Source organism: Myotis yumanensis, unplaced genomic scaffold, assembly GCF_028538775.1.
Source record: "Myotis yumanensis isolate MYYU_CA2020_CCGP unplaced genomic scaffold, mMyoYum1.0.hap1 SCAF_9, whole genome shotgun sequence".
Taxonomy (NCBI): Eukaryota; Metazoa; Chordata; class Mammalia; order Chiroptera; family Vespertilionidae; genus Myotis; species Myotis yumanensis.
The window spans coordinates 45,333,283-45,341,705 of record NW_027223760.1 but is presented as its reverse complement, the minus strand read 5'-3'; the positions used below and the strand labels follow the sequence as shown (position 1 = coordinate 45,341,705).

General features: G+C 36.6%; 1 pseudogene; it reads right to left on the bottom strand.

Annotated features, from left to right (window-relative positions):
* Window positions 1-2,433: 2,433 nt before the first annotated feature.
* LOC139015995 (large ribosomal subunit protein eL15-like) lies at window positions 2,434-3,075 on the bottom strand (annotated as a pseudogene).
* Window positions 3,076-8,423: the final 5,348 nt, after the last annotated feature.

Sequence of the window (8,423 nt, the reverse complement as noted above, 5' to 3'; positions counted from 1 at the left end):
CAGTGTGATTCCAAAGGGTGCCCCAACAGGATTTTTTATGCAAATAGACACATTAATTCTAAAATTGACATGAAAGAACCAGAGGTCAAGAACAGTCATGAATTTCCAGAGAAGAACAACAATATAAGGTGATTTGCCCTTCCATATATCAAGGTTGTGAACATTGTAAAGCACAGGGTTAGACAAACAGCCCAAGGGAATAGAATAGAGATCCTCAAAAGTGACCCATGCATAAAAGAGAAACTTGATTCATGACAGAGCAGTGGGAAGGAAGAGCTATTGTTAATTTATGAAAAATCATTTTTATGAAAAAAATTGTACTTTACCCACAAAAATCAATACAGGGAAAATGAAAGACTATGAAAGCTGGAAAACATAGGAAAAATATCTTTAAAGAAGAAAACAGAGGCAAAATGTTTGTAGTTTTCAAGATAGATCTGTTAAATAAGATACACATGCAAGGATATGAACCGAAAGAGGAAAAGATTTATCCATTTGATACTAAAATTAAAACTCCTCAAAATTAAAAGAAACCATAGAGCAGTGGTTCTCAACCTTCCTAATGCCTCGACCTTTTAATACAGTTCCTCATGTTGTGGTGACCCCCAACCATAAAATTATTTTCGTTGCTACTTCATAACCATAATTTTGCTACTGTTATGAATTGTAATGTAAATATCTGATATGCAGGATGTATTTTCATTGTTACCAATTGAACATAATTAAAGCATAGTGATTAATCACAAAAACAATATGTAATTATCTATGTGTTTTCCCATGGTCTTAGGTGACCCCTGTGAAAGGGTCGTTCGACCCCCAAAGGGGTCACAACCCACAGGTTGAGAACAGCTGCCATAGAGGGACTAAAAATTACTAGTCATTTTGTAAAAAGGTATTTTCTTTATGTGTAAGCAAATGATTAGTATCCAAAAATAAAAGCTATACAAATTAAAAAGAGTGGAAAGCCAGCTATAATGAGGAAGGGCACTTAGGAGCCTTTGACACTAATATTTTACTTCTTAAGCTGGATGTCTGCTAGTGTGCATTTCATTATTATTATATTATGAATATTATATATTTTAAAACCTATTTTATAATGTAATAAAAATCTATTTAAAATGACTTAAGGCCCAGCCAGTATGGTTCAGTGGTCGAGCGTCGACCTATGAACCAGAAGGTCATGGTTCAATTCCTGGTCGGGGCACATGCCTGGGTTTCGGGGCTCATTCCCCACTCTAGGGCATGCAGGAGGCGGCCAACTGATGATTCTCTCTCATCATTGAGGTTTCAGTCTCTCTCTTCTCTCTCTTCTCTCCCTTCCTCCCTGTGGCTGGGAAAGAGGTCATCGTCAGAGTGACATTGGGAAAGGTTGAGTACCAGAATGAGGAACCACTGAAGGAGGAACAGTTTAGGCAGGAAAAAAACAGTAAATGTTCAGAGCCACAGCACATAAACGGGAACCATAAATAATTCAGTTGGCATTTCTCATCTTATGACCAACTTTTTAAATCCTTGTTTTTCCTGTTTGACTTTTGCTACCCTGGATTTCTAGCTGTAATGGTACTTAAGAGGTATAATGATTCTATAATATCCCTCAATTATTTTGTACTCATAACATTCCAACTTATGCTCTAATTTTTTACTAGAAAGATATTTTGATTCAATAATAAGCACTTATAAGTATGATGGCATTTTGACTGAGAATAGTGTTGAAAATTTGTTAAAATAGTGACTTATGTGCTTGTGTCCCTGTGTTCCAGATGTTTCTACAGCTTACAATTAGGATCATATTGACTTTTAATATAATTGCAACTTTTGTTTATCTTATTATTTACATCATTTTTTCATATTTTTCCAATTTTTAAAATTTTATTATAATAGACAACTTTATCAAGCTAATTATTATCTGAGTTGATAATTTCGTTCAAATAATTATGGAATTCTTTAAATTGAAAATTTCCCTTTTAAAGTCCCAAAGTTATTAAAAAATTATTCTTGATAGTAATCTCTCAAGGCCTTAGGGCTTAAACAGATTAAATGCTATGTAATTTTATGTTTTCTTCATGACTCAGTGTCATTAGTAATGTAAATTACTTTGTTATAATTACAAAAATTTTAGATGCAAGTAGCTATTAGTTATTTGCTTCTATACATAAGGGGACTACTCTTACTGGTAAGTGTAATTTTTTAAAATGTTTTTTTTTTTCTTTTGTCTCTACTCTCAACATGAGCTTTAACTTTCTGATGCTATTAATAGGCTAGCGCCTAGTAGTAAAACTCTTCTAAGTTGTTGCATCAAAAGTGCTATAAACTGATAAACTAATCAAAAGTTTCATATAATCTTGTCAAAAGTATCAGTAAGTAGGTTTTGAATAAAGTTCTCACTAAGAATAGTATCTGAATTTTTTTTTTTTGACTGCCCGAAATTGTTTATTAGGTAAGGATTTTACAAACATTACTTATATTTGCGGGTAACGGTGGAGCTGGAGAGTATTGCGCCTTCTCCAGGCTGCAGGGCCAGAACCACCAATAGTGTGGTGGAACTTGTGGCCCTTCCCAAGGCCACGGCTCTTGCGGCCCGCAGATGTCAGCCCTCGCATCTCGCTGTGTTACTGTGGTTTGGTGATCCACTGGGTGTCAGGATTTCTTCTGATAGCTTTATGGAATGGATCAATGAGAATAACCTCAAAGAATTTGTACGTGGAATCTTCACCGACCCAGTAAGAATTCAGGACTCTCAGAGCCCCACAGTGGCGTCCAGCTCGCTCCTAGGCCACAGACTGAAGACCTCGAGCAAACTTCAGCTGGTTAACTCTGATGGACAGGCTTGCCGTAGGCGGCACCCTTAGGAACAGGGCTCTTGCGGCCACCACGGCGCACACGAATCCGATATATGACATAACCTTGCTTGGCCTTGTAGTCCATCCTGCACGCTCTGTCGGGCCGGGTGGGGCGGAGGGCCCTGTGGAGCGCGGAGAGCTGGCGGTACTGCCAGCAGCGCACCCGGAGAAGGAGGCGCATTACATCCGCCTGCTTCTTCCTCCATAGCTCCTGGATGTTCTTGTAAGCGCCCATCTTGGTTTACCTGATGGCTGCGGCCAGACGGCAGTATCTGAATTTTAAGCAAAGGTTGTTTTTTTATATTCCTTTTAAATGACAACAGCTTTTAAATTCTTGCTTATAATTTTCTTACTAAGTTTCCAGTTATATTTTACATAGTTAAAATTTCTAAGAAATTTTGCTAAACAATGAATATGGATTGTTTTATAATCAGGGAAAAGCACTGACATGGAGCTTTATTAATTCTTTTCTAAGCTATCTGTGATTTTTATTAAAAATGACTGTTTTTATTGTCTATCTTTTTTTTTCAAAAATTATTTTAGTGATTTGGTTATTTCTCATTTTTATATTAAAATACTATTTTGCAGATGCTCTAAAACTTTAAAAAATTTCCATTGTCTATAGGATACAACACAGACCGTTAAAATTCTTCTCTAGTGTACAGTATTTCCAAAGTACCTAGCTTTTTTACTTATGACCCCATGTAAGCTCTCTTCTTACATCCTATTGGCCGAGAATATGTCATCTGTAGTCCTCTCTCCTGGTGGGACTCTACTAAATGATTCACCTCTAGTAAGTGATCCACTGGTTAGATCCCTATCCTTTATGAAAACTTTCTTGAGTTCTCCCAGCCCACACAAAACTCCCTCTTCTCTAATTATGCACAGCACTTATTATCCTTCTTATTGACATAGAGCAGGGGTCCTCAAACTACGGCCCGGGGGCCACATGCAAATACAAATATTGTATTTGTTCCCGTTTTGCTTTTTTACTTCAAAATAAGATATGTGCAGTGTGCATAGGAATTTGTTCATAGTTTTTTTTTAAACTATAGTCTTGCCCTCCAACGGTCTGAGGGACAGTGAACTGGCCCCCGGCCCCTGTTTAAAAAGTTTGAGGACCCCTGACATAGAGCATGCATACCGTTTTGTAATGCTAATCTTTCGAAGTATCCTCTTGATGATTTTGTATATCTGTAACACATACCACAGTGTTTATCTAGAGTAGACAGTGTCTTTATCCAGAACAGTAGATACTTGGTGAGGATGCATTGATGGGAACGTTCATTTCATTTAGACTACACGCCAAGTCTACCTGGGAGAGCGCTCATTCCTTCATGGAGTTGTGAGGGTTTCCTTTTGGCGAGACATCTTTGCAGGCAGAAATACTATGGGCACACATTTCTACGAGGAAACCAAAGTAGAGACTGCAAGCCAAATTTCAAGTAATTCTGGCCAAAGACATAAACAGCCAAATTGTTTCAGAAATGGATTCTTAAAAGCAATCTGCATCGACTGTACTTGGGTATAAAAAGGCTCATTTAAAAGTGATAAAGCAGTAAGTGGTGAATCTAATTGTTATAGGTAGCTTTTTAGAACTGGAGTACCTTTCTAATTACTGAACAGCCCTTCCTCTAGTGTGGGCTTTGGTTAAAGCCGGTGTGTTGAAGAAATTTTTTAAAAATACATATGAGTGTCATGGTATAGTGGTTAGACTCAGTGGATACTGGGCGATTTCCATTAATGTGCACATTGGTGAGAAAGTAGAATTTCTAAACTGGATTAAAGACATTTATATCTATAAATTACCCAAAGGTGTACAATCAAAATCAAATGAATAAATGTTTATTACTTGCAAGCTAAGTTTTACTTGGGATGAAAAGAAATACAAGCCATAATCTTTGCCTTTAAGAAGTTTGCAGTCTGCCTCGCTTGATGGCTCAGTTGGTTGGAGCATTGTCCAGTACATCAAAAGGTTGCATGCTTGATTCCCAGTTAGGGCACATACCTAGGTTGCAGGTTCAACCCCTGGTTAGGGCAGGTATGGGAGGCAACTGATCAATGTTTCTTTCTCACATTGATGTTTCTCTGTCTCTCTCCTTTTCTCTCTCTCTAAAAAAAATCAATAAACATAACCTTGGGTGAGGAGTAAAAAAAAAAAGAAGTTTGCAATCTGGGTAAGTCAATACAAGTAGATAATATGTGTAATTTATTGAAATATGAATTCTTCATAGAATAAAACAGCACATCATACTTGTCAAAGAATGATACAATAAAAATATTATCATGAGAGAGGTGAGAAGAGTTCCTTTGGGCTGGGATGACTATAGAAAGTTATATGAAAATAAATTGTAGTTTAAATAACAAAAGAAGAAAGAAAAACACATTCTTGGAGAGTAAAGAATGTAAACTGTGTGAAACAGGCCATGGAACCAAAGCCATTTTGGAAGAAGTGTGAGTAAATTGGTTTGTCAGGGAGGTGAAAAATTGTAAATTAGATTAGGAAAGGAGTTTATGATCAGATTGTGGAAATGAATGAAGGCCTAGGTTAAAGGACTTATTTTGTAAGCAGTGAAAGGTTATTTGGGCAAGATTTTGATCAAAGAAAAGTCTTAATCCAAGTTGAGCTTCAGGAAGATTAATTTTTTAGCATCTGCCATTTGAAAAGGAAGGCAAAGAGATGGGATAAGGACATTTAGAGGACTAATAAAGCAGTTGAAGTGCAAGGTAGAACAGAGGACACATGTAGTTTTTCTGCTCAGCATTCTCTCCTTTCTGATTCACTGGTTCAGGTAGACATGACATGATCGCCCTCAAGAACCACAGCGAGGCACCTGGCCCTGATCTGCTCAATAAAGCAGTCCATTCCTCTGGTCATACTTACTGGTTCATGGATGGGCATATGATCTAAACGGAGCCAATTAGGTCATATCTTTCCTGCTAGACCTATCGGGAAAGAACCCTCTTCTTCAGGGATCCTAACATTGTCAGTGGTCCTCTTTACTGTCACATTGTGTAGTAGGCAGCATCCAAGATGGTCCTCTATGTGCCCTCCTGACATTCCTGGCCTTGTAAAATTTCCCCATATTGTATTAAGTTGGCCTCTATGATGAGTAAGAAGTATGCAGCAGAAATGATGGCATGTATAAGCTCTATGGTAGGGATAGAAGTTACAGATTAAAAAATGGAATCAATATAGCTTGGTAATTGATTAGAACTTCAGATGTAAGGGAAGACAATTTTTGAGTTTGACAAAATGGTTATATCATTAACCGATGTAACAATGTTGGGAAGGAGGGTTTGCTGTTTTGTTATGAGAGATGGATAGGAAAAGATAAGGAATTTATTTTGAGGTTGAGACTGGACAGCAGTATTAGGAACAATGGCTGGTATTTACAAAAAGGAAATAGACTATCTCACAAAGAAGTCACGTCTCTGCCACTGTATGATTCCATATGGAGGATGTTGGAGATTGGATTTATGATAATATAGCATTTAAAATCACTTCCAAGTAAGTGATTTTATTTCTACTAGTTGCCACACACACACACACACACACACACACACACACACATTCAAATGAAGAATTAAAAAAAAAAATAAGTGGAGGCAATAGCCATAATCCCTCCTACCATAGAGCTCTTACCTGTTTTCTCCTTGTTTCTCACTTGTTGGCTTCGGTGAATTATAATCTCCATCGACGCATACCCAGTTATTAGACAGGCTGGAACCAGGATCAGGGGACTTGTGGTCACACCCATCTCTCAATTTTGCAAATTACTTCAGCTCTACTTTTACTTGACTCTATGCTGTATAAAGCTGGCCATCTCACAAAATACTCAGGAAATCAGGGAAAACCAAAAGGTAACCTAACAGACCCATATGCAGTGATGGCGAACCTATGACACACGTGTCAGAGGTGATACGTAAACTCATTTTTTTGGTTGATTTTTCTTTGTTAAATGGCATTTAAATATATAAAATAAATATCAAAAAATATAAGTCTTTGTTTTAATATGGTTGCAAATATCAAAAAATTTCTATATGTGATATGGCACCAGAGTTAAGTTAGGGTTTTTCAAAATGCTGACACACCGAGCTCTAAAGGTTCGCCATCACTGCGGGCCATATGCCTTCTTTCTTTCATTTTCTTTTTTAGGGTTTTCTTGTTTTTTTAATTTTGAAGATCTTTTTATAAAATTTATTTTTATTGTTGAAAGTATTACAATTTTTTACAAGTATTTTTCCCATTGACCCCTCCACTCCGCCCCTCCCCCATCTGTCTTCTTTCCGTTAGAAATTAATGCCCTATAATGTCTTTCCTATATTGTGCCATCCCCTTAAGTTCCCTTTTTCCTTAATTTTCTTTTCTTTTCTAAAAAAGTTAACATTGCCCTGACTTGTTTGGCTCAGTGGATAGAGCATTGGCGTGCAGACTGAAAGGTCCCAGGTTCAATTCTGGTCAAGGGCATGTACCTTGGTTGCGGGCACATCCCCAGTAGAGGGTGTGCAGGAGGCAGCTGATGGATGTTTCTCTCTCATCGATGTTTCTAACTCTCTATCCCTCTCCCTTCCTCTCTGTGAAAAATCAATAAAAATATATTTTTTTAAAAAAAGTTAACATCTATTTATTGTTTCTGAAAAAAAATTATCATGTTCTTTAACATAAAAACAAACACTGGTTTTCTTTGAAGAAAATTAAACAGAAATGTAGACATAGAAAGTTACACTAGATAATCTTTAAGATTCCTTTCAGCTCATAAATTTAGTGAATGTAGCTAAAAAAACCAAACAGTAAATCCTAAGTATTTTGTATTCAGTACCACTAGATTCCTTTAGTAATAATTAAGAATAATTTAATAATACAGTTATACAAGTTATGTTTTCAAGTACTTTTTCATTAAATTGTAAAATTCTGTGAACATTTAAAAGGAATTTATGGACTTGAAAAAGTTAACATGCTTCTCTATTAGGTATCATTCATAAGAAGCCAAATCTTGATATTCAATAGGGTTTGCGCAATACAGCAAACAAGGAAATGAGAAAATGCAAAGAAAACAGATCCATCAGATTCTTGCCTCTGTCTTCTGCCTCTCTTTGCCCACATCCTAAGTTTGTTGAGATTTTTCTTTTAAGTCTTATCTGCTGGCATCATTTGGTAGATGACTGCCCTAGAGAGGTACTATTTACCTTCCCTACATCAAGCTGAAAATGTTCATGATAAAATAGAGCCTTCTTTGAAAATATTTGTTTTGGCAAGTGTGAAAGGATCAGCAAAAGCAATGATAATTTTAGTGATTCTCTAAAACCGCACAGGAGAAATTTTCATCACTGGAAACACACTTAAAATATTAAGGTTTTCTTGGCATCTGAGAACATCAAAAAAGCCAAACTGATTTAATATTTACTCAGCAATTGTTTGATGAAAGTAGGGGAATTCCCAGCCAGTGAATTCTAATGACACTGCATCTGGCCAAAGGGGCTATTAGATTTTTTAATTCTTTTTGCACAAATACATGCAAATCAAGAGAGTATCGTGGGACAGTTGGCTTTATAATTTTCCTTTCATTATGTTGTATTTTT